This window comes from Cygnus olor, chromosome 13 (genome assembly GCF_009769625.2).
Source record: "Cygnus olor isolate bCygOlo1 chromosome 13, bCygOlo1.pri.v2, whole genome shotgun sequence".
NCBI classification, from domain to species: Eukaryota; Metazoa; Chordata; class Aves; order Anseriformes; family Anatidae; genus Cygnus; species Cygnus olor.
Window position 1 is genome coordinate 6,205,225 of NC_049181.1, and position 27,766 is coordinate 6,232,990.

At 35.0% G+C, this 27,766-nt stretch overlaps 1 long non-coding RNA gene across 1 annotated transcript in view; it reads left to right on the plus strand.

Moving 5' to 3' along the window:
* The window catches only part of LOC121077540, a 286,128-nt gene that overhangs the window by 127,779 nt on the left and 130,583 nt on the right, over positions 1-27,766 (plus strand). The gene's annotated exons all lie outside the window — the stretch shown is intronic.

Genomic DNA, 27,766 nt, shown 5'->3' on the forward strand with positions numbered 1-27,766 from the left:
ACACAAAATACATGGAAACAGTCACCAATGCATGCAATTGGTTTTAAAAGGTTAAGTTAACATAGGGCATTACTCTTTTCCTCTAAAAGACATTTCTACCTTTACACTGAAGAAAAGAAGAAAAGTATATAATTTTAAAATGGGGCTCCATTGAATAGTTTTTATTATTGATTTTCTTCTCTTCTATATTAATACATATATATGTATTAATGTATATGTGTAATAATATGTATTAATACGTATATATGTATTTAAGACATTGTATTTAAATCTTTTTCTCTAAAGAATGTGATATTGTCCAGAAAATGATTCTGAATTGGTCTTCCTGAGTATTATTTAAAAAAATAATGATAAGTCTGAGAAACTGGAAAACTGGACACATTTTTCTTCATGTCCTGTGCTTGCTCCTATTTGACTGCTACTATACCTGTCCTAGCAAGTTTAATTGCTCATTAGTTCTAGTTAGTTTAATTGTTTTCTCAGCAGCCTTCCGTATCAGAACATGATGATCAGTAATAAAACCACTCAAAAACTGCTACCTAGCAAAATAAATGTCTAGAATGAGAATCAATGAACTTCAAACAGAAGTAAATTTCTACAAAGCCATCTGTTGTTACTGCTTCTCTATGCAGTTGCAAAATTTTGACAAATATATAGTTATTGCATCAAGATAGCAGCTATTTACATATCTAGTAGCCTTATATACTTGCATGTTTTCAGAAAAATATTTCGAAAGCTGAATTCTGAGGGTGTGGTTAAATAGTATTGTAGTGGTAATCTGGTTTTGTTTGGTTATGGAATGTGTGTACTGCAAAGATGCTGGAAGTCTGTCCCCTAACAAACAAACAAACACTTTTTTTTTTTTTTCTTATAATATTGTGGTGTATAGCTGAGAGGTCAGTATGCAAATGAAACACTATAAGGGCAACTTTAAGGCACAAGCTGATCTGTGTAGAGTCAGCTTCATAGTGTGGAAAGCTACAGCGGAGGGTTGTCTGCTCTGGGAGAGAAAATATATTGTCAAAGCCTATGAACAAAGCAGGAATAACACTGGGCAGCACAGAAGCTGCCATACAAAAGAAAGTCCAGCGAGTTCAGGAAATTACACAGGTGGTAGGTCTTTGAAATACTATACTGTAAAAGCCCGATTAATTGCATAGCAAATAAGACCAAGAAAAAAAAAATTCTTCATACTGTGAGTCAACAGAAATGCTCTGTCATCTGTCCTTACTTGGCTTCTTCCACTGTCACATAGGTGATCTTGTGCACTCTAGATATTCATCTTCAAGCTTTTAGTCCTTTTTAGTATTTTCCAGAATAGTTTTTTTTTTTTAATCTCATCATCCCTCTGACATTGCTTAAAAAAAATAGTGTATTTTGGGTACAGTTTTTGTTTCCCTACAGTTGAAGCATATTGTAGCTGTATGTAGTGACACAGGGTACTCAGAATGATACTTTAACATACTAGCAAATGACCAATTTCATTTAAGTTGTTGATGAAAATGTATCTCGAGGTTCAGAGGGGACAGTGCACGACTGACTGGCTGGCACCTTACATATACTGCATTATAATTTTTCAAATGTAACAGTTTGCTGACTAGAGGAATGGTATCAGAAGCAGCAATGGATTTTCCGTACCTCACAAAAGACTGTCATGAACATATTTTACGAAAAAGGCAAGAAATGTAAACTTATAACATCTGGAGCTGTAGCTCAGTCATGGTTTTAAGATACTTTGTTTTGTGTGTTGGCAACTAAAATATTGGTAGGAAATGCTGCTGTTTGTATTGTGTTTCCATCAATTCATGGCATAGTAATTCCTTTATTCACTACGTAGGGAAATAAAAGGACCACTGTTCCTTCGGTGGATATATCCTGTAACAGTTGTGGCCCTTTTATTTCCTTCCCTCTGACTCAGATATATGCAGTTGTTAATAGAGTTGCCTGGCAGTGCTTTATCACTTTCTCAGCAATGTTATCTTCATATCTGTCTTTATCTTTAGTTCTTTCTCTGGTAACACAGCGTGAAGATGATCCTGCTGTGATAGGAACTGCTGCTAATACAGGTTTACAGTCAGGTTTTTGAGTGATTTTGCATGCATGTGGAACAGTGACATTGGTAGAACCACTGTTCAAAGCCACTTAGGAGCCCTGGGAGGAGAAAGCAGGTTAACTATTGACGTAAATTATGCAGCACACACTCCTAGACTAGAAATGAAGTAAAACGGGGAGGTGGAGGGAAAATGAAGAGACAGTCCAGCTGTAGGCCCCAATAATGCTTAACTTGTCAGAGCTAATGGGAAATTCATAGAATCATAGAAGGGTTTGGATGGGAAGGGACCTTAAGGATCATGCAATTCTAACGTCCCTACCCATGAGCAAGGACACCTCCCACTAGACCAGGTTGCTCAAAGCCCCATCCAACCTGGCCGGGGATGGGGCATACACCATTTCTCTAGGCAGCCTGTTCCAGTGCCTCACCACCCTCATAGTAAAGAATTTATTCCTAATATCTAATCTAAATCTCCCCTCTTTCAGTTTAAAGCCATTCCCCTTGTCCTATCACTCCACTCCCTGAGAAAGGGTCCCTCCCCAGCATTCTTGTAGGCCCCCTTTAGGTACTGGAAGGCCATTATAAGGTCTCCACAGAGCCAGGCTGACTGCCAGCCAACTCCCTCAGCCTGTCTTTGTAGAAGAGGTGCTCCAGCCTCTGAGCATCCTCATGGCCTCCTCTGGACTTGCTCCAATAGGTCCATGTCCTTATTTTGAATTATGAATTTAAAGATGAAAGAGAAAACAAATGAACAAAAACCAAAGTCTTTCCCTAGAATAAATGCCAAGATACGTACCCAATGCAGTCTACTGAACAGAAATCAGGGCTTCCTCAGGAAGGAAAATCACTTAAAAAAAAAAAAAATGTTAACACTGAGAAGCAGAAGATTGACTGTAGGATGAACAAGAAAAGGCGAAGGAATTTTGTGGTTCTATTGAAGTAAGATGGTATTGGGCTGCCAACAGAGAAATATTTAAGTATTTTGGCTGGTACATCGGAAAGGTTTAACAGATAAGAACGATAAAGTAATCCAGTTATTATAACCCTTGAGGGCAGTTAAGAAAAGCAGATCATAAAACATATTGCTGATATAAAAGAAAAAAAGTCTGCAAGAGAGCCAGAACTTTGATCACAGATTTTAATTCTTGAGATTTTGATTGTGATAGCTGTATTATTAAATATATATATATATATATGATAATACTGCATGGCTCTGTGAGACAATTTATGAAACAATCCATGTAGTCAAAGGCTATTTGGAAGCTAATCCTGTGAAGGAGACAAGTCTAATTAAAAAAAAAAAAAAAAAAAGCGTGTAGGATCTAATGATTGCAGTATTATCTGAACATACACTTTAAGAATAAGTAAAGAAACAAAAGTTTGATTGTGAAGCAGCTTATGTTGAGGGAATATTAAAATGCCCTAAGGAATTTAAGTATCTTCATAACATATAGTGAACCGTTTAATAGAGAAATTTGAAACATTTAAGAAATTGTTAGCAGCAATGATATTGTAACTCAGTTAATTAAATTGAATTAATAAAATAAATTGAAAATGATTAGTGGGTGAGTATAAAGAATAGCACAAACAATATTCAGATGATTTCAAACTATTTGCAAGAATAAGCATGATAAAGAATATAAAGAAAAAAATATGAAACTTAAGATAATGAGAGTAGTGCAAAAACTCCAAAGAGTACTGAAATACACACACACACAAAAAAAAAATAAATCAACTAACAAAAGTCCTTTGGATTACATTTATCACAAATACTAAAGATAAAATGATGTAGAGGGGAGGATCTGCTGAAGCACTGTTGAAGCTGTTGTTAAATGTTTTTGTATGCGTGCTCTTCTAATCTGAAATAATGAAATAAAATGAACGAATATATAACTGTAGTGATGCAAGGTGTCAAGAAGAGGAAAGATTTGAGTCTGCACAATGAGGATGTAACCTTCAAGCCAAAGTGCCGCTCTGCCCTTAGTGGGGCTGCCAGTCTCTCATGGGGGAAGCATGAAACTTCCAGTTTAGGCATATTCTGAAGCTGCTGTATGAATGGAGACATTTAACATCTAGTATGAAAAGATTAAGATTATAACTAGAATGGACACTTATTTTATAACCCCTTCCCACTTCTTTATAAAAGTTACAGGCATTCCACTATTATGTACCTAATAAAATAGAATATTAGTGGAGAAAAAATCATTTAACATTTCATCCGTTTTGTCCTGTCTTCACTGCAGCAGTCTCCCTCTTCCCAAGTTTTGGATATCCTCTTGGTCCAGATGCTCAATACAGATTTCATTTTCTTACTCATATGCAGTGTAATGACAAAACTAAATATTGTATGCCGATAAGCGTTACTTGGACTTACTGTGAGGATATATATTAATCTGGCTAAAACTAATAAGGTTTACTAATTGTGTTATCTACAGAATATTGTGTGTCTGCCATTGTTTACAGATAGGTGTGCCTAACTCTTTAGCTGGTGATTGACAGAGATGAACTGTCACCATAGCTACAGAATAAATAAATAAATAAACCAATCAGATTGCCAGACTTTAAAACAGGAGATGGGAACTGATCTGTGATAAAACATAATTTTCTGTCTCCTGAAATTCAGTGGCTTTTAACTCCCCCATCGGATGAATCTGCACTTGAAGTTGCTGAAGCACACATAAAGTGTGTTTAAGCCCAATATTTAGATTCTAAGGTGTAAATTAAGGCATGGAAATGTCTTGTGAAATCATGGCCATGTAGAGGTCTTTTCAGAATAATATTTTTACCTTCCAAAAATAGAAAATACCAGCATTGTTATGGTAAGAGCAAGACTTAAAATGGCTTGGCATACTGACCTAGGGAATTAATATAGCCTGGATCTGCTGTTTTCCATATCCCATTACAAACACTAATGACATCCTTTGTATCTTTGACATGGGTGTGCCTCATTTTCCTCTCAGAGATTTACCTGTGGGAAATAGTCAAGTTCCAGCAGAAAAGGTTGGGAGACCATCTTCAAAACAGCTGATAGCTTTATGCTTAGGATACTGATCATAACTAGAAATTCCATTATAGAATCATACAAACATAGAATCATTTAGGTTGGAAAAGACCTCTAAGATCACCAAGTGCATCCACCAACTGTTACCCTAGCAAATAAATTATGAACCTGATAAAACCTTTTCCAGTTTGATTTCATCAAGTCAACAGTTGCCAGGTAAAACTTAACTAGATCTACCAAAAATGACTATTTGCAAACAATGAAATTGGCTGATGTTAACTCAGAGAAGGTTGTATAAAGTGTCCTATTTGTATGTCATAGTTTTTGTCATCACTGTTACAGCTTTTAAAATATTATCACTGGCCATCATATACTGTACCCATGCTTTATCTGGAAACTGTCCTACCTTCTAAAGCACTCCAGCATCTGTGTTTCAAGGATATTCTTGAGAAACTAATGTTAATTCTCTGTTGGTCCATTGTTTTCCTTGATCTAAAACTGCATTATTTAGGCTGCAAAATATTTGTTTTTCATAACAGTATTTTCTAGTTCACAGTATTACAAAATCTGTTTTCAAGGTATGTTGCATGGATTTTGAACTCCAGCTTTGCACATTTGAAAATGCCAGTTGTTACATGCAAAGAGAGTCTTACTGTGGGGTTCTGAGAGATTAATTAAGAAATGTGTCCTGTGTATATCCTAAATTATCAATGGACATAAGGCAAATAATTAAAAACTAAATGTGTTGCATTAAAAAAAAAAAAGTATTTGCATGTATGTCTGACTCAAGAATATTTTAATCATCAAGGCTGCCACCGTTAACTATGCTATCAATCAGGAATCCAAAGCAAGTTCAAGTTCCCATGGCACTCCATACAGCATATGGTCCAATTATGTAATTATTCCTAAAATATATATATAATGGAAACACATTTCAAAAGGAAAAATGCAGGTAGTCTTTCTTGTGACATTTTCTCTCCTCTTAATTTCAACTTTTTATTAAGAAAGCTGATGCTGCATGACCCTTGGTTAATGATCTACATCAGTTTGTACTTTTAACTGTTGCTTCAGAGAAGAGTTTGTTTTAATCTTTTTACTTTTGCTAAAGACTTCCTCCCCTGTCCTCCCCTCCCCTTTCCTCCCCTTCCCCTTTCCTTTCCTTTGATTTCCTTTGATTTCCTATATTGGGTCTTAGTAAGTTTAAGAACACTGCTATGGCATTTACATAGTATGACAAAGATTATAGCCTTTTCAAGAATATAGGTGAAACAAGCATATTCAAGTACTGAACTTTGACCTTGTCAGTCATGTTTTCACTTACCATGTCCACCCACCACAAAATACTGTTACAACTGTTCTTAGTTATTGACTTGACCTTTGTTTGTGTTTTTTGTTTGTTTGTTTTGTGTTTGTTTTTTTTTTCCCCCAAATGTAAATAAAATAACCACTTAAATTCAAGGAAATTCAAAACTTCAGTTTGTCTTGTAACTTATGAAGGCAGTCTGGAAAGCAGATGGTTGTAACCTTTATGTATCTTGATTAGAATAAATTGTGATGCATATGTCTGATTTTAGAAACGTGATACAGATTTATCTGTTGTCACTGGATGCAGAACTTCGTAAAGGCTGAAACTGAATATACTCCTTACTATATGTTTAACGCATCGTGTATTTTATTTTTTTATTTTTTGTATCTAGTGGATGCATGGGAATTTAACTATAACAAGCTAAAGAAACAATCACATTTTTGTTTTACAAAGGGGACATAGGCAGCACTAGCAGTAGTGATAACATAGTAAATATTCCAAGACTAGAAATAGGTGTTCTGTCTTTTCCAATTGCAAATCTGATTCAAATCAGAAATTTTGTTAGTAATGACAACATGTTGCTGATTATTTCAGCATAGCTCAGTTCCTGTGATATAACAACAAATTTCAAAGAGGAAAATTTTATATTGCACTAAGTCTGTGGATCATAATGTTCTCACACTTCTTTTAAAATAAAGAAATAGCAAATATAAAATGATAAGTTTGGAAAATACTAAAATTACAGCAGAGCTTCCTATCTGTGTTCTATCTTTATCTTTGTTTATCCTTCATCTGAACTGATAAAATTGTGTTACTGACATCCTAATCACCTCCCACTCACATAATTGCAGCTGCACAATATTAGTTGGTGTGTCACAAACAAGGGTTAGAATTTGTACTTCAGGAGCAGAAGGCAGCAAGATATTTGAATATTACTCTATTTTCAGTACAAGTCCTTTATGATCAAGGAAAAATAAAGCAATAAGAAAAAAAAATAAAGAAATAAGTTTAGATCAAGGATCATGTTATCTGCAATAATTAAGTCTCTTCATTTGTGAGGTTAAAGGTGAATGAATCCTTAACTCTCTTTAACTCTTGCATTGGTTTTGACTTGAAAGATTTAAGGATTTTCACATCAAAGGTTTGCTTTTACATTATACAGACATGGTGAAATAAAGAATAAAATATTTAGTTAAATTATTATTATTATTATTATTATTATTATTATTTAAGGAAACAAAGTTGAGGAAGGGAAGGAGAAAGTAAACATGATAACAGATCATTTTGAGAAATCTGCACCAGTAGCAGGCAGAATTGTTTTCCTCATGTCCTGTCCATTACCACTCTCCAAATTGGCTATCATCCCAATTATATCCTTTTCCTGACACTGAGAATGGAGGGTTAACTCCTGTGCTCAATTACTGGATCCCACCCACAATTTGTTGTTCATGGTTAAAGGAGACCAGCTAGTGTCAGCTCAAACCGTAAGCAGGTAAGTGTATGTCACTGTCATACAGCAGGGTTCAAGGAAATACACTGTCAAGTTTCCTGGTGCCTCAGAACAATGAGCCAGACTAGCCTAAAGCCCTCCTGACAGCATGGGTAACTATTGCACCTATTAATGTTGCTGACGATGGATTTAGGAAGTGTGGAGAGTGAGGATCTTGTGGCAGATGTCCTGGTCCTACAGCAGCCATTGTCTCTGACAACATAAAAAGACAGAAAATTCATCTTTCTGAGATAGTTTTCTGGCTCAGTTTCCTGACCTTTCCTTTCCTCACTCCCCTTGCTCTCTCCCTCAAAATAACTGGGAAAGCGCAAGAGCTGTTAGGTAAGAGGGTCTTCCTGAGTCTGCCAAGGGCTGCACAAGCGCGTGGATTATTGCTGCTAAACTGGGCACTGAGTTTCCTGGGCACTAAGCAAAACCTCTTTAGTCACTGTTCCTCTGTTAGATAATAATATCAGGTTAGAGTTGGTGATCTACACTGCTGATCTTCATAGCTTTGGTGGCCAGGAGCAGGTGTCCCTGTTGTGTGTATTACCAGCTGCTCCTACTGGATCCATTCAGTTTTAGCTGTTCCTGCCAGCTTCCTAACTGGGTTCGGCATCAGTGGTTCTTGCTCGCTGTACTCTCAATGGGACACCCGTGTGGCCATGCCAGCTGCTCAACTTTCTCGGCCAGCTCACAGGCTGCAGCTCTGTGCGCTCTCTCTGTCTGTCTCTCTCTCTCTTTTTCTCTCTCTCTCTGCCTTGTTTTGCCAGACCCTCACTCTCAGCAGTCTCAAAAATGTTTTCAGTCTTCGTGGAAAAAAATGCAATGCCACATGATACCCACCTGGAACCCTTCTCAGAACTGGGCCTCTTCTTGGTTCTTGTATGGAGGTTTGCCTTTTGTGAAAGTGAATGAGGTAGAAAAAAGGCCTCAAAGTGCTGCTGGGGTTTGCCTGGGCTTCAGTCCACTGCTCCAGCTTTCCAGCAAGCGTAGCCAGCCTCATTGACCGCAGCAGTGCTTGGGGGAGAGCTTTGGCTGCAGGCTTACACTGCAATAATGTCTAGTGATTTATTCCCTGATTTTATTTAGCTGTTTGTCAAACTGTTCAGAATTGCAAGTCTTGTCTGTGAACAGTTGCTTTCAAAACAAATGCTGAAACTTGCCACAAATTATTTATAATAAATAGTTCTCCAGCTCTCATTACATCTGTGGTTTGTATTACAAAAGCACCTAGAGGCCTAAGTTGACATTAAGACAACCAGTATGCTAGAAGCTGTTTGTATAGTTGGTAAAATAAAATATTTATGTGAAGAACTTCTCTGCAAATAATTCTTGGGGCCAAAAAGCATCATCCCATTTTATGATTTGCTCTTGCATTGCTGTTCCATAGGATTTGGTGTGCTATGACTTTGACTGTATACGCAGCAGATTTATAATAGAAAGAATATTTTTTCAGGTGTTCTCCCATGCACCACAATGAATTCAAAAGTCAGAATTTAGTCAGAGTTACAGTATCATATCAGTATACTTTTTGTAATTTTAATATTGCATTAAATTAAGTGAAATGTTTGCAGTGATGCTTGACAAGTGTCTGCAAACACAAATCCAGTGGCAAAATATAAGAGTTTACATTTCTTCATGAATAATGCCACTGACTATGAGAAATGTATGTAGACAAAAAATATATTGTACTGTGTATTATCTGTTACAGTTTTGGCATATAGTTTTTTGACTGCCCAGTGTACATTTTGTGATATTTTTCCTTTTATTGCATTGCTCTGATGGATTATGCATCAGCCATCAACAATCTGTTTATGAAAGAGGGAACGCTCTGGGAATTGTCAGTAATACCTTCTGCATATCAGTACATAATAATGAGTATTTGCCATTCAGTAGAACTGCTGTGATCTGCAAAAGGGACCGCTTTATACATTTTTTTCCTTGAAAAAAACTGTTTGGAGGGGACAGTGACAATTTTTGTAGTTGTTTTCTTAAATAATGATTCCTTTATAGATAGGAGGGAAGTGTTTGTGAGCTTGTGAGTAGAGGAATGCTTATCAAAGTAGAAAAGGTGCTATTTCTTATTCGCATGCACATCTTAACAGCGCGTTAAATATTACCATATTCTGCAGGTGTAAAAAGCTAACAGGTCTTCATGTTTCAGGACATAAAGCTCCATTCAATAACTCTTTATTCACAAATGGTTTGGTGATGTGTCTTTTCCTGCTTAGGTACATACTTCTATATTTTCTTAGAATGTATTCCCAGTTTCGCAATTTTTACATGAGAGAATTTAAGAGGAATACTTAAAAGGCAATAGTGGGAGCTACATATGTGTTTACATTATAAGAAATATTTGCAAAATGTTTTACAGCTTTCTGATATTGTTGAAGTAGGCTCTTCTCAGAGCTGTGGTGTATGTTATTTTAAAATGTCTCTAGAGCCCATTTTGTTCTTTGTAGTTTGTTCTGTGATGATACTGCTACTGCTTTTCCAAAGAAGATTAAGGAGCACCTTGGTCGTAGTGATCGTTGCACTCCCTAAGAATCTCATATTGAACTTTGTGAAAAGTTAATTGAGTCTCATCTCAGGCAACATAGCATGAAGTAATGCTAAGGCTACGCAGCCCGTTCCTGTTTAGAGTTCTTGAGAAGACACATACCCAGCTGACTTTTTTGCATGTGTCATTTAAGGGCGTGAAGCCTGTAGGTAAGGTAACAGCCCCAGAAAAAGCACGTTAACTTCAACTGCTGTGCACTGAAGAAACTCTCCATGAGTAGCACACTATTGCCTTTCTCTTAAGCTGGCACTTACACATCCTTGCAGTGTTTTTGAGGAACCCATGTGTTTTTATGTGGAATGTTTTCTATATAAGTACTAATGATGTGGAGGCTAGGTAAGCCACATACTAAATTAGAATTGATGCAGACAGCATTCTGTACATAACAAATAGTTATCCTGTACTTTCAGAGGGAATGTTTTCACTGTGAGTAATATAAGAACATAGTAGTAACTTCTGCCTTAAAGGGGACACTGGCAAGACCAACAAGATTTTTTTAAATTAGTTTTTAATGTCTTTGCTTGATTACTGATAATAATTCAGGTTTTCAATGGTGATAGCATGTATAGAAGGTTCTCCCCATCGATTAGGTTTGCTTATTTTGTGTAAGATGAACAGCAAAACTAAATCAGTCAATTTATTGCCAGTGCACTGATAAATGAGTTGTCAATATAGGTTTCTAACTAGGGTTCAGTGGTCCATATGTAACCTCTTCCTTTGTCATTATGAGGGATGTTTCCTTTTATATTTTGTTCTTTTTGTCAGAATAAGGCTAAGATTAAAATCACTGCTTTAAAACTGTGCAAATATATTTAGAACCCAACTTGGTAAAAATAAATAAATCAGAAAAATAATTTAAAATTCTGTTGTCCTGTTTTATAAATTATTTTTTTCAAAACTAAAAGAAAGCTACGTTATCAAGATTGCTTTAAATTTATAACCTGAAAACAGCTGTATGAAAATATTTCTTCTTTCAGTTAGATGGATCTCTGTTGGAGGAGGAAGTGAACATATCACCAAAGATTCTAGTGCAGTGGAGATAATTTTACTTCAAGTTTTCTTGTATAACCATGCTGCTGTTATTTGTGAAGTATTTTCATATTAGATAATCTCAAGTGGCATCTCATGTCAGACTGGTCAGAAATAGCTGTAGATCAGTTGTGTGTTCAGCCAGAGCTCTTTAAAGATATCTGTAACTTTTTTTTTTTTTTTTTGAATTTAATAAATGCAACAGCTTAGAAAGTTTAGCCACGTTGTATTTTATACTTAGGAAACTGCAAGGAGATTTCTTTATTTTAACAAAGAAAAGTACCAGAAACTATCAATTTATAGATATGTTTAGTTTTACTGATGATTTTTTAAGACAATGTAGACAATTACTATAAGCATACAGGTCATGAAGTTCATTTCAGATCAGACGTGAAAGCAATAAGACCAGAATAAGATTTGAGGAAGTTCATTGTGTTCCAAGTCAGTTCAGGCAACAGACTTGATACTGCATCATTACTGTGAACATGATTGTTCTTCTAACCTTCAAAAGCAATCCTGTTTATGTTGAAAGTAATTCTGCAGTCTGGACTGAGTATTTCACATTGTACCTACAAAAGAAAGGATGAACATTATCAACTGGCTGAACTTACTTCATCCTTCTGGTATTAGCTGTTTTAGGACTTTATTTTCCAGGTCTAAGCAGTATACCGCTTCTATCTCTGTCTATTCTTTGCTTGCTAGCTAAGCCCTCAACACAGATATATGTTCAAAAAGTATTTGCAAAATACTTTTGAAATGAGAGTCTCTATGATAAAAAGACTGCCAGACTATTCTATTTTATGGCAAACTGTCATTAATGCTATCCATTACTAGTGTAATTCATGTGGTATTTGAGAAATTTAATAAGCTAATTTTTTTTAGTGACTCAACCTTTTCTTGAATAACACTGTTATGACCAAGTTTGTCATTTATTTTTAATTATACTCTGTTCTGTTCCTACTATAAATATCATCAAAGTTCTGTCATTTTTTTCCTTCAAATTGTTAGAAGATGATATACCTAAGCAATTAATGCATTATCAATTCAAATGGAGATGTAGGATGTTCTTATGGAACTGCATCTTTCTGGTCTTCCTACTTCTCCTGAAACTGACATCAGCTGTTCTCCTGGGATGTCTCTCCAAATTTTTGCTATGTTATGTGAGTTGCAGCTTCTCTTCAGTGCTCTCTGTGACATATCTGTACTGGGAGGTAAAAATGCAGTTATTTCAAATGTGAATCAAAACTGAAAACTGCAAAAAACGTATTTTTTCCCCAGAGACAGAAGGAATATTATCTCCAATAATTTGCATTGGACAGTTGTGCACTCCTTATTGGAAGTTACAAGCTCTGCAATTCCATTTCTGCACCTGATGTTCGGTTGGTATGTTATTTTGGGCAGACCTTCCTAGCCAACTTGTCCTTAGAATACAGTTCAGCCTGGTATCTGCGTATAGTTACCAACACTAAAAAAATGTTTTGCAGTAAGATAGAACTTTAGAGAATTGTCAATCTGTAACCCTTACAGAGCTTTACATGCTTCTTGTTCAGTACAGCAGCTTATTGCTGGGCATATTGCTGACATCAGTAATTTAGTCTTCATGAACCTCAGAAGAGATGGATAGTTCTAAGGGTCTTTTCCCCATTTAATAAATGTAGATAAACAGATATCTCCACTCACTTCAAATGTCAGGTATAATTTGGAAAAGCGGACAACTTTACTTAGGTTTGAACTAACACCACTGTAGCGTTAGGGCCTCCCATGAAGGGTGAGATTTTTGAGACTTCTGCTTACACCTGCTTTTCAAGGAAGTGACGAGGTACTGGTGCTCAGCACCTCTCGTTATAGATGCCAAATACTTTGGCCTCTCCTGTGAGGCTATAAAAAAATAATGTTTTGTTGTTTCATTTTATTACTCATGTCTATAAATTGCCATGATACAATCGTATGTATATATTCACCAGATTGTGCTCTTAAGTTCTAGTTGTTCATTTACTTGACTGTTAAGTAGAGTTTTAGTTAAGAGCTAGCATGTTGTTGTGCTAAATGGCTTAAAAATTTTCTCATTGAATATTTTCCATATTAAGAATTTTTATGCTGCCAGGTAGGTTTCCTTCACAGAGACTTAACTTCTTTGGGAATATTGAAAAAATAAATAAATCACCAACTCAGAAATCATAACTGTATCTACTAATTACTTTTCAGAATCTCTTCTTTTACAATGCTACTGACTTTCTGTTCTGTTTAATCTAGTGTATCAGTGATGTTAACTGTTTCATAATGATTTCAGTCAGAATCTGTAGGGACCCAGTTGGCACCATTATGATACGAGATTAGAATGGGGAAAATACATAAGGACATAAGTCCATGGAGTATTCATTAAGATGCTAATTTGATACCACTGTGATTATAGGAGAGAGATTTCAATGTAAACCCTTAGAGAACTTGTGATGATGTGGAAATGAAAAGGTGTCAATGCACATTATACTGTCATTAGAAAAATAAATCAAACACTAAGAAAAATCTCATTAAAAGAAAGTGGTAGATAAGGGCTTTTTTTTTTTTTTTTTTTGGCACACACCACAGAACTTGATATCACATCAACTTCTCATATTTTTGTTTTTGCATAATCATTGCATGGGATTGTTACCCGTACTTTACCTGCATTGCTGAACTATCATGCAGAAACCATTCTTTGTTTTAGTGTTTTCTGTTTGTTTGTTTGTTTTTCCTTCCCTTTCCATCTTGTCAGTTTGTAGGTGTAAATTATCTTACTTGGTTCAGGGAAGTTAACTGACAAGTGAATATGATGCTGGATCCATAAGTACTGAGCACTTTGGGGAGAGTTTAGATTTGCCCCCTAAAGGCTGCCTGCTCTAGAAACTTTCATCCCAGGGAAAATCCCCCATCTGGTCTCCCCAGAACTGGAGATAGGAAAGAGCTGGATTAGAAGTGAGCAGTAACGTCCCAGAACTTCAGGTGCTTTTTGAATGGTCTGCATAGAGACCAGATTCCATATATCCTCATTTATTATGAACTCTTATCTTGGCATCTCAGCTCGAGTACCTTTTGGAAGGATTAAAACTCAGATAGGTATGTTTATACATAACGCCTTGGCCTTTTGTGGAAACATTTGTTAAAATATAGGTGTAAAAACTAAGAGTTTTAGATATTTGTATTTATTTATTATTTGACACATTATTTTTAAGTTCCTATTTTATTGAGTAAAGATGATCTAGAAAAATTTGAGAATCTTCAGGAAACAAAATGGAGTTTGAGTTAAAGTAGAAAAAGGTTTTCTGATGATTTTTCTGTACTTGCATTCTGCAAATTATGATTTTAGGTGGCCACAGATCTTCAGAGAGTAGTTGGAATGGGAATTTGTATTGTATGAGCTCTGTAATCTGATCTACAGTTCTTAAATTGTTTTGTCCTGATAATTCTTCACTTCAAAAAGAAAAAAAAAATCCATGGAAATGAAGTAGTAATTTTCCTTTCTTACAGGTGTGAAATCAGTACTTTATCCATCTTTCCTTTTAAGATAGACTACTGTTATTGATGAATGGAGTAGGATTATGGCAAAATGTTCTGTAAACTGGAATTACGTCAGGGCCAAAATATAGTTGGCCTGTTCACTCTCTTTTTGCTGTTAGGTTAACTTTATATACATTATCTGTTATTATTATTAATTTGTTCTATGGAAGAAAAGACTTGGTGTTCGGTCAAGTTGAAACAAAGCTGTCTTGGGCATGAGAAACCCTTTGACAGCAGCTGCAAGGGGTGATGGCAGCTCTTCAAAATGTTCATAATAATTTTCATTTAACTCTTTACTCTGAAGGCGTTTTTTTTTTTTTTTTTGGCCTTTGATCAGATTTTATGGTTCACAATGTGCATGGGATATCTCTTGCTGTTGATTTTTACAGGCACATACTTTTTCAGATATGGTGTATTGTGAGCTCTGTGCAGGGAAAATTTTTGCTTATATACTATGAGATAGAAGATAAGGATTGACAGTTTCATTCCTTAAAAAACTAAGTCATAGACATATTTGATTCCTAAATTTAACAACTACTGCACACGAGTCCTCCTTGGGAAAGGCACATTGTCTTTACAAGATTACTTCTGTTTTGCTGGCTGATGTATAACAGTTGTATTTATATAATAAATATATAATATACATTATATATATTTTATAATAAATCTAAGTTGTATTAATAATATCTGTAATAGATTAATGAGAGACTGAATTATATTCACTAACACTGAATTCAGTCAAAGCAAAGCTATCTTTGGAAATGGGGTTGACTTCAGAAATGGAGGATATATATATACAAGTTGATTGTAGACTATGATCTTCTTAAGCTGTAAAATAAACAAATATTTTTTGTTTCTCAGCTTGATCCAAAGTATGTTAACAAGCATTGCCAAAATACAAAGATACTCTAAAAGAAAGCAATATCATTCTTGATATGAAACCATTTTTACAAGAAACTGTCGCAAAAGAGGAAGGCTAAGACAAAGGAGAAATACAGCCTAATTCATTCATAAATACCACCATAGGATAAAGTTTTGATGCTTGAAACACAAACAGCTCTTAATGCACCTCTAAAGCGTGGTTCTGGTCCTGCCTCATCTGTAGAAAGGACAATAAATTAAGGAGAACTGAGTTTAAAAATGGTTAGTAAAGCTGAGTTCAATTTAATAATTGTGATTTATAGATGTATGTAAATATATGTTACATATATACATTACATATATATGTTACCTTAAAATAAATGTTCACACTCACAGAGATGCAGATAAGTTATACTTCACTACACCGAAAGAATATCTAGTATAACATTTACAACATATGTGGTTACAAAATAAAGAAGATCCATGGTCCAAATGAGAAGTCATCATCATAATTGGGGAATAACGGATATTATCCTATAAAACTGAAACAGGAAAGGTTTAGTTTTATGAAAATTTGTTGGTTAGGTTGTATTTTGTTGATTTGTGGTGGAATCATGATCAAAAAGCTATTGAGATTTGTAGTTAGGTATCCAGGCAATGATGACACAATCCTGTCCAATGTCAAAGGACTCCATACAATCTACTCTAAGCTTCAGCTAAACATCTTTCATGTTTTGTAAAGGGGCTATTAGTTTCTACTTATTTTGATAGACATTGCACTCTATTTTATTTTAGAAAGAAAAAAAAAAGCAAATGCATGACTCCTCGTGCAGCTGAAGGATACCAATTTGTGTCATATAAAAAGTATATTGATCTTAGTAAACTTTTCTATTGCTAGGTGAAACAAGAGACAAAGTTTAGAGCCTATTTACAGTATATCAGAGGGGCTTATCATTCTAATTTGAATGATGTTATGAAGTCATCCTTCGTTTCTACTGCTTTTTAAGCTTTCAATTCAAAATACTTTTGCCTGGGATTCAAATGTGTAGCTTTATTTATTTAAATGCATAGCTCTATTTAACAAAAAAACAAACAAGCAATATCCCAATACAGAAATGGAATATTAGGCAAAATCACACTCAAAACCTTTCTTCCCAGTTCTAACAATCTTGCTTAATAACAGTTGTGTTGAATTTAAACCTTGTTTAAAACGAGCCTGTAATTTTTGGCAGTGTGTTATATAAAATGTTGTGATCAATTTAATCACTTTGAGAATGTTTCAGAGTCCTTTGTTTCATGTGTTGTGTAGCTACCCAGAAAAATATATAATGAATAACTTTGTACTACAAACTGTTAATTTATAATCATTTTATGTCATCTACTGTAATTATGGCACTGTAATCTGTGCTAGTTTACAATACTTTGGCAGAAGCATCTACTGTAATATTTACAATGCATTTCTGGCTCTGTTTAGTTTTCATTGTGCTCACAGTTATTTTCCTGAGTTATTTGGATACTAGTATACAAAAATGGCTGTTGTTTACTTTGCTTCTTGACTAGTTAATCAAACATTTTAATATCTCCAAGCTTTTCAAGAGAGGAAATTATACTCAAAAAAAATCCATTATACACAAGCAGAAAAAGTAATGAAGTTCTGCTTGTACTGAACTCATTTCACAGCATTTAAAGTTAAGCTCCATTGTTTAATCATTTCTAATCATTTGCTTATAAATTCCAGTCTGTCTCAACATAACTCTCTGAAAGTTTTTGACTTAATTTTTGTTTTAATTATCTCACTAGATAGCTAGTGTAATTTCTAGACTTCTACAGAAGTGATAGTTAGGTTGGATGTCTGAGGCTAAATAAGTCAAAAGAACATGGTAATTGCAATGAGGGACAGATTTCTAGAAGAGCTCAGTGTATTGGGAACTCTTTTGAACTTGTTCATTTGCTTATTTGTAGCAGTTATTTTGCTGTCCAACTAGAAGCTGCAAGCTGCTGATCACATGTAAACTTGTCATTTATTTTCATACATAATTATATATTTTATATCATATTAATTTTTAATATTAAATTTCTTGTTTGTATTTCATATTTGTAACGGCACATGAACAATAATTAAGTACCTAGATCTTTGTTTTGTGATAAGGGTAGGTTGTATGGTAGTCTCTCTCTTTTTTTTCTTTTTTTTTTTTTCATTCTAGATCATTAATACTACAAATAGTGGGCTTTGTGGATGTTTGTAATTCTGAATGTTACAATAAGTGAGCTTACATTAGCATTTTGATTTGGATCATGAGTTTGTTTTTGAAGTAAATGTCCTGATTACCTCCAGGTAATCGGGCTTTCGTATGCATCATGAAGCAGTCTTTGAGCATGCAAACTGGATTATTTTTAGATGAGTAAATGCTTTCCAGCAGTATCACTTGTTGATAAGAGTACTGTCCCAGGAACCAGACCACTCCTAGTCCAAGATAGCTCTGTTCTCACCAGTGTACTTATTGTGGACATTGAACCCCAGCTTTTGAGCTAAGGAAGTTGTGTTGTTGAAGTTAGTGGAGATAACTTCTCCACAGGACACTGGCTTGGAAAGTAGTAGTTTGCTGTGTGTAGTGTATGTGGGATTTAGTCTCAGTGCTGCTTTTCTGTTCCACTCAGAAATGCTCATTTAAGATGTACCTTTGCCCCCTTGCTCTGTCTCTTAGCACGTGCAATTTAAGGGATGAGTTTGTATTTCTTCTTCCCTCAAGGTGGGATCTCATGATTTGTCACAGTATTGGTTCCCTGTTACTCTGCTCCATTGCTACAGGTTCTCTGCAAGTCCAGTTAATTTTTCACCTCTTTAGGAGGCTTCTCTTCACAATTTGTGACCCTTATAAAACAAAATAAGTTGTACAAAGCAAAGTATTATTTATTTCTCAGTACAGGACTTTGTCTAAAAAGTAGTACATACAATAAGGACCAAGGTGCATATTAGCTAATATAAGCTGTAATCCTCCTGCTCATGTTTATGTGGACATCAGCTTAGTCAAAGCATCCCCCCAGTGTTGGGCTGGACATGATAGATTGCATCTCTATAGTTTCTGCTTTAATCTGGTTTATGCACATGCCCAGTGAATCAGACAGTGTTTTAGTATGAATTTTACTGTGTTTTTCTATTACACTGATTTGTGATAAAATACTAAGTATTTCTAATTATTTTGTCATTTATGTTGTACTGGAGTAGTGTGAAAGGCATTGACAATTGAGGTTAATTTTGAATCCCTGTAGTAGAAATTGGAGAATGCCAAAACAGTAATTGCAACAGTTGTCTGTGGCAATCAATGTCCCTGCTGAGTCTAGGAACAGAATTAGGGGCTGCAGGAGTCAGGATTTTAAAAACAGGATATGTACTCTGTATAATGTACAGCAATAATGCTTGAGAATAATAACTTGGAACTGGGGCATTTTAGTAACTGGAGGCTCAGGTTGATTGGGGTTGTATTTTTTGTTTCACTGGAAATGCCTACTTAATTTATACTTTTCCTGACAGTCCAAGTTTATACGTTAAAGATTAATACTTTTTCAGTTTAAAATCATTTTTGTTTCTGGATTTCATTTGCTGTTCCAATTATTTTATAAACATTTCTACACACTGGAGAGCTCTCTTTATCAAATCAACAAATTTGTGATCTATACTAATTGAATTATGAATTGTTTCAAAAGCAGCAAAAAAAAAAAAAAAGGTTTTGTTGTCCTTTTGTGCATGTGTGTGTAGACCATTTTCATTTTAGTTCCTTTAACTCATTTGATAAGTTTTCATCATCTAGCCATAGAGTTGGAGCCAACACTAATGAAATATTTTGTGTGTCAGTTTAAATTTTATATATTAGAAAGCTGAAATAATGCTAAATTACAGAAAGACCAAAAACTGCAGCATTTTCATATTTATCAAAGCTCCTGCCTTGGCAGTGAAGGCAAAAAATATTGAATAAATTATTTTGTGCAGAAGAATGAAGATTTATCTGTCTGTAAGAAGACTTCAGCATTTATATAATCATCTGTGGATGGTTCCATTCATTTAATCCCTCCCAAATGTGTTGTTTCTGATCACAAGAGTCATCTAGTGCAATTAGTGGTTATGAGAAATGTCAGCACACGATTACTCAGGGTAATAAAAGAGCTCAAAAGAATATGCAGGCAACACAAGAAATTTGAGGTCAAAGTGGAAAGTAAGTTTTGAATTCAGTTAGCAAAAACCTAGAAAATCTAGGAGTAAATATGCCATTTACCCTGAGATAGTACATGGTATTTGAAGGTCCACGTCTGAGTTTTTGTTACATTGATTGGAAGCATACTCCAAAGGTACAGACTTTTCCCCAGGAAGATCCTGTTGACATTTATGTCTTGAATTATTTCATGTCAGCTATTACTGCAATGCAAACCCACTTCCTTCTATTAACAAATCCTTTGGAATTGTTTTCCTGATTCTTTTGGGATCTGGAAAAAGCATTTGGAAGCTTTGATTTCCTTTGATGGAATTCATAATAGAAAGAATAAAAGCTCTCTATTATTGAGAACTAGGTTTTGTTCATAGCTTATGGCATTTTAAGTAACTTGGGGTAACTTGGGGTAACTGTTACTTAAGTAACAGGTGTCTGAAATTGCATTTGGAGTCTGATTTTATTCCCTGACTCTACTACAAGTGTGTATCACTTTTAATTTTTTTTTTCAGCGTCTTCCCTATGCATACCATTTCCTTAAGGATTGCAATAGCTGATGTGGGCCTGATGGTTATTTCATAACAATGTCGCCATTTTGCACTGGTGTGGGACAGCTCCCATGTTACTAATGTGTTTTTGCTTTTCTGGGTATTATAAGAAAAGGAGAGAACATATGGCAACACAGGGATACTTCATCCAGTTTGATGTGTGTTTTAGGAAATGACTCAGATGCTGAGTCAGAAAATTATTTTTTTTTTTTTTGTAATGTTCCAGGCCATATTGGAGGAAGTTATTTTACAACACAAATTCCCCTCAACTTGTCCTGACACAGAGATCATCATCATGACTCAGAGTAGCTAAGCCAATGCTGTTTCTAATATAGTAAAGCCCTTTTTAATGATTCTGTGCTTAGACAATATTTGTGGGCCATTATTTTTTGGCAAATGTGACTGCTGTTCAACGTGCAGTGTTTTCTCCTGCCCATTTCTCTGTAATTTACAAGTCTCCAAGCCCAGTAAAACAGCAGTTTATTGCACATTGATCAGTGTTGTATTTTGATAGTGTCTTCGCTGCTTGATCTCTAAGTATGTCACGCACAAATAAGTGGCATCAACTGACCCCATTCGGTCCATCTCCTTAAGAAATTAAGCCAATTTCAGGATCAAGTCCCAGTAATTGAAGTTTTCAAACTTACTTTGATAATATCTTCCTTGCCCAGCCAGAATGGCAGTAAAGGCGGCAGCATGTATTTTGCTGATCTCTGCCCTAAAAGTGTCCAAGCTCACTACTGAGTTAATTATATCTAAGGAGAACGCAACAAAGACCAAAATCTGGTGATCTCAGATGCCTGTATCAGCAAATAATACTTCTTGCAAAATATTAATGAGAATTCTACCCAATGAAAGTTGTATTTTTGAATACATTATCTGCATGAGATTAATGTTGATGCAGGTCTCCTGACACTATTAAGGTGTTTAATATAATACAACAGTTTCTTCAATATAAAACAACTTTATTGATTTCAGAGGTGGTCCACTCGATACAAAACCACTTATATTGTCGTTTACTAATTAATTATTTAAAAAACTGTGTTTTGTTCAGTTTAGATTTTCATGGATAATAATGAATTTAACACCATAATCAAAGTGTGTTCCATTTGTTAATTTTAAAATTGTCAATAGTAATCCCAGCCAGAGTTAATATTATAATGTAGATGTGTTTCCAGTTGGTGCTTGTGATTAAATATAAATGTTTCTTCACCCTTTTAAAATTACTCATTTGTGTTCAATAGGTCCTTTTTAAGCTATTGCTGGAATTTATATTGCTTGCGGTTGAACTGGGACTCTGTAATGATGTGGATACATTTAACCATTTTTAAGACCTGATGTCACAAAAAGTATTCAAGTTTGAATGTGTTTAATTCCATTGAGTGGTATATTTACATTTCTGAGACAATTGGGTTTTGACATGGTGGTGACCTGTAGCTGAATAGCCATCAGGGTGTTCCCCAAGTCTGAGTATAACCAAGTTTGCGTACAGCTTTAATAAAATGAGGTTAATTAGACCTTCCTAAGCAGACTAAGGTTTTATAAGCTATGAAATATCAGAGTTGTGAGAGGCCCCAGCCGCTCTTACAAGCTTTTTGTGGAATTGGGGAAGGAAAAGCTTTGATGATGGGATGAATCTTCCAACTGAAACATGGGCTGCACATTCAAACTGACTCCATGTATCTTATACTGTTATCTACTATGCCAGCATTTGCCAGCTTTAATGTTCCTTAACGATTTTTAGATGTTCTTCTTCTTTTTTTTTTTTTTCTTCATTTTTTCATGAGGAATATCAGCAAATATTACAAAATACATTGTTAGGCACTTGCATACCAATAAAGTTAGTGTTAAACCTGGGAAACACAACCAACTCAGTTGTACAGTTTTTGCTGGCTTTCATCTTGTTGATACACTTCAGAATCAGAGGTTTTAAACTTAAAGCAGAATATATATTTTTAGTGTACCTCAACCTGACTCATGCTTCGGAGGTTGATGAAATACCTTGTCTTGTTCTGGCCTATTATCCAGGGGTATGAATTTGTGGAGAAGATTATACAAAAGATGTTGCTCTTAATCAAGTGTGTTATTAGCTGAGTGCTTGAATAAGTCTCTGGGTGAGAGAACCCAAAGCCACTGTGGTCAGCAAAGTCCTAAGGTAGCTTGAAGGGAGCAGAGCAATGCATGTGAGTAAGAGATAAAAGGCCAGGGACACTGCTGGGCTGGCTGAGTGCTTCTCAGTCATTTGGGCACATGTCTAGTACCAAGCATTTTATGTCAAAGGTTGGATGAAAATGCTCAGCTTAAAATTCTCAACTCATTATTTATTTATTTAAATATTTTGTGATAGTATTTATTAGATGAAAATAGCTGAAAGAATTTCAGGAGGGGGAAGAAATGTAACTACTAAAACTGAAGCTTAAATTTTTGCAAAATATTAATAAACTGGAAAACAGTTATTGGAATGCTTATCTTAGGTAACAAGGAATGTTGTTAATGCACAAGGTCTACTGAATGTTACACTCAAAAGGCAGGATGTTTGTTTATTTCAAAATAATTTCTTTTGATAGGTTTTTAATAGTGCTACCAGAAAGGAAATATTTTGGCTATGGCCTAATACAACACCTTTGTTTCCAGTTAAATCTAAACTTTTCTAATTGTTCTTTTCTTCCTCTGGAAGTCTGGTGTATTTTAATGCTTGATCCAGTCAGTAAATAAATATATAATTAAATACATTAAAGAAGAATTTTTAAAGTGTGGTATCAGTGGTGATAAAAATCCAGCACTGGAAATTCAAATTAAACAGCCATGTAATACATACTGAGTTAGGAAAACAAGGCAGAGTATGAGAAGAAGGACTGGAGTTGAAGTCAACTATATTGAATCAAAATCAAATGCAATGCAGAATTATCAAATGTAAATAATAACAAGATAACTGCTTTTGTTTGTTTATGGGAATATGTTTCAAACTTTTAAGTGCTGTTATTATAGTTAAAACTTTTCTAACTGTATTTTGCAGCTGTGAAAGGAATGATTACTTGAAAATAATATAGCCCTATAACAGCCCAACTCCAGGAGCTGGTGCTTTGATAGTATTGTTAAATGCTGTCAGTATTGCAGTAAGACCATGAAATTCTACAACACCACAGAACAAATGTGACTGTATTTCTACTTGACAGGAAATAATTGAAATGAAGAAATATTATTTCACGGCCAGTAGCAGAGGATGTTCCTGAAAGTGAATAGGGTGGAGTATCCTGTAACATGTTTTTTTCTTGTATAAATGTAGTTTTGAGATCATTCTTTAAATTAAATTTAGAATGCAAGTACTCTATTAAAACAGGCAAGTCCTAGTTTCCTGTCCAAAAGCTGACTCCTGCAATGTAACCTGCACCTATATCTCTCTTTGTAGTCACAAGGATAATGTTAAGATGATAAACTCTTAGGTGCTCTGACTTTTCAGAAGTGGTAGCAGATGCAGACTGAATTATCCTTCTGACTATCATCAAACACAAACTGGTAGTCCCATGAGAGTGCTTTGGGATGTTTAATCAATCATTACAGATGAAGCTGGCAGGACGGAGAATTGGGAAGGATGAGACCTGTGAGACTTTCACCTTTCTCATGTGAGCAAACATATGCACATTTGACAACCTCATTCTCCAGAGCTATACTTTTTCCTTCTCTCTGTCTTCCAGTATGCCAATAGGATGAGCTATTAAAACTCTATACTTTTTAATTACTAATGAATTGGTCTCATTTGTCAGATGTCTGAAAATGAAAACACAATTTTTTGTCAAAGCCACTTTGCTTGTGAGAATAAATAGCTAAGTGGTCTTTACCTCCCAAGGGGTGTGCAGCCAGGAAAAGGTGGAATTAGGCAATTAACAAAAGAAGAGAAAGCAGTGAAATGAGAAAAAGTCTTCTGAAAAAGGTGTTATTCTGAACTCCCCACAGGCATTCTGTGGGGTTCCTCTTAATTGAGATGAATAACATGGTTTCATAAAGAAACCAGTGGAAGGTGCCTATTTAAACTTTCTAACTAATTAATAGTTTCTCAAGGGTGCTCAGCAGTGGGAAAGTTAGAGAGTGCTGCTCATGCTATTACCATGTTGTCTGCTGCTGTGTCTAGTTTGCCTTTCTATAGGAAGAATAAAGAGCCTCCGGTAACACAGATTTATCTATCTGTTGGTGAGGGAGAGGGTCAGTTATTGTTACCATTGGGTACTTCCCACTACCTAAGTATTATCATGATTCCAAGACAGTTGTCATCTTTCTGACCATTACAGAGAAGACAAAAACAGATGTTATGATATTTTATGCATGTTTAATAGACGTTTTCATCTTTATATCCTAGAAGAAATGCAAACTAATGTTTTTCACTATTTGTATATTTCTCCCTTTTGTGATTCACCGAAAAAGACATGTTGCTAGCGATTTGCAGACATATGCTGTGAACATGAGGTGCTTTCTTGAAGAACAGTACACATCTTTTGCGGCCATTTCATCCTATCTGTATCTCAGAGATCTCCACCTGTATCTTACTAGAATATTGTCATAAAATAGTAATCTTTTTCTGAACATCTGGAGCTTGATTTTATGAAAAAGGTCTTTCAAGTGTACAGGATGTGTACTGAACAAACAATGGGCTATATCTATCTCTTTTTAGCAAATTTTGGATGTCACCTGCACAGAACACAGGTCCTTTAGTGCTTCCAGCAACATAAATGCTCTCTAAAGTGTCTGATTTCTTTCTTCTATATTATCAAATCAATGGTTCTGCTTGCATAATTACTAATTTGTTTGCTTACAGCTTGTCCATTCTGGACTGGCCTTATGAAAAAGTTTGTCACACTAATGTCAGAGGGACTGTTCATTTCCCCCTTCACCAGCTTGGATGGGTAACAACCTTCTGTTCCTAGCTAGAAGAGTTAATATTGTTTGTACAGGTGGTAGATGCTCAGACATTTAAAAAGGAACATCCTAGGGTAAAAGCAAGAAATTATAGTATCATGGATAAATAGTTCCTAATAATATCTGAATTAGAGCAACAAATTGCATGGATTTCACATTGCTTGTAAACTTTCCTATTGTTAATTTATGAGCTACATTTCGTGAAAGCAGTTGTGTTTATAACTGATTTTATTATATATGCTACCTTCAGTATCTCTTATTGTCCTGTCATATCTGGTATTTCCTTCTACCCATCTATGGGCCCGTAGTATGTTTTTGCAGGGGAAGTGTAACAGGTACATACGAAGAACTATTTGCCATATGGTCATTTATTACAGTACATTATTTTTCTTGATGGTATCTTTGTTTTCTAAGTCTTTTTCATTACTACCACTTTTCTCTGCTTTCCAAATTCAAGTAGACTTTCTAGATGGCTCAGTTACTGCAAAAGTGTTTGGCAAACAAGTTATTTCTCACTAGAAGAAGCAACAAACTTAATCCAGGTTATCCTCTGTTCCCCGCAAATAGGTGACTGCTTAATCCTATAAAGTTAATATTGTCTTGTACAAAAAAAAAAAAAAAAAAAAAAAAAAAATCCTTTGTTTGCTGTAAAATTGCTTGATTGTATTTTATTTTTGTCCAGAAATGAAGAAGGATTTTTGCTTTAACTGCTATATGAAGAGGTAAATCCATACAAGATAAGACTTCAGAGACCTTTTTTTCCTCAGGTTGAACTATTGGATAGCCCTGTATCATTTTACACTTTGGTATACATGTTGCCTTCCACAACTGCTTTCCATTGCAACTTCTGGCTGTACTACAGTATTAAGACTTACCAGAAACTCTGGTTACACAACAGGGTGAATAGACCTTAACAGTCAACTTACAAAACAGTCCTTTTTATTAATAGCCTTTGGTGTTGATTTAGTTGTGCATGTTCATTGCACGTCTCTGAAATGTTACTGTTCAGGGGTTAATAACGTTAAATAGGCATGTGCATGAAGTGCCAGCAGGTTGATTGCTTTAGTCAGCATCTTTGTCACAGCTCTTCTATAGGTATGTATTTTTTCATTGTAAGATTGAAACTGGAAATTTGTAAGAGCAGCCACCCTTCTATATTGCTCCCACAGCATAAAGCAGCTGAAGGATGAGAAGAAAACTGATGTTAACTTTAAAGCCAACAGTCAGAGACAGAGAAGGCAAGGAGAGGGGAACATGCAAAAGAGCTATTCAGTGTATCAAAAGAGATGAGATGATCAGGTGAAGAGTCATTAAAATAAGGACATAAAAATGTCATTAAAATTTATAGGCATCAGGTTCCTTTAAAGCAGTTTCATTAAATTTGTTATTCCATAAGGTTGGAAGGGTCCATAGCTGAACTTTTTTATTAATACTGAGGCTCTACTACTTTTCATAAAGCTACACAGACATGATCTTTTAATGTCACTTTCAAGAAGTCAGCTTGATGCAAAGGTGTTTGACTCTGTTGTTACTATCATTTTACATGTTGATGTAAAATCATAGGCACAAGTTGATTTTGTGGAAAATGCTAGACATATCTTTTGTTTTTTCTTGGCATTTCTGATCTTCTTCGACTTTGAGCTGTTGTAATGAGCTCAAATACTGTAACACAAATTCCCTTGAAGTCTTCATGAAACCTGCAAAGCTCAATCTCTCAAAAATATGACATGAGAATTCAGTTTTCTAGTTGCTACTGCTATTCCTGCTTTCAGTTTATATGATGGATCTTGGCTATCGTAAAGAGTAGTAAAGAAATATCTGGGTTAATTTTTTCATTGTAAAATCTATAGCCAAAATATTAATAGGGTATCATAAAATGATCAGCAAGCAAGCTTTACTGTTCTGTTGCTTGTGGGAAATTTAGTAGTGTTACTGTTATTTGTTTTCTTGTGTTTTATCACCTAGATATAGGAGGTTTCTGCCCTCTGGAGAACATCCTTACTTGGTGTCTCACAAGCATGCAGACTAATTTTTATCATCAAAACTGATCTATTAAATAGTGTATAGGAAAGTGAATAGTCATTACTGATGCATCCAAAACTGTCAACTTAATTTGTTCTCATACTGGGTTTAGATGGACTTTTTGGTCTTTATTCTAAGAATTAATAAGAAAATTAAAAAGAAGGGGGAAAGTTATAAAGAAAATAATTTAAGGGGATAGTAAATAATCATTTATTTCTACAGAACATTTTAGTGTCTTCCTAATAGT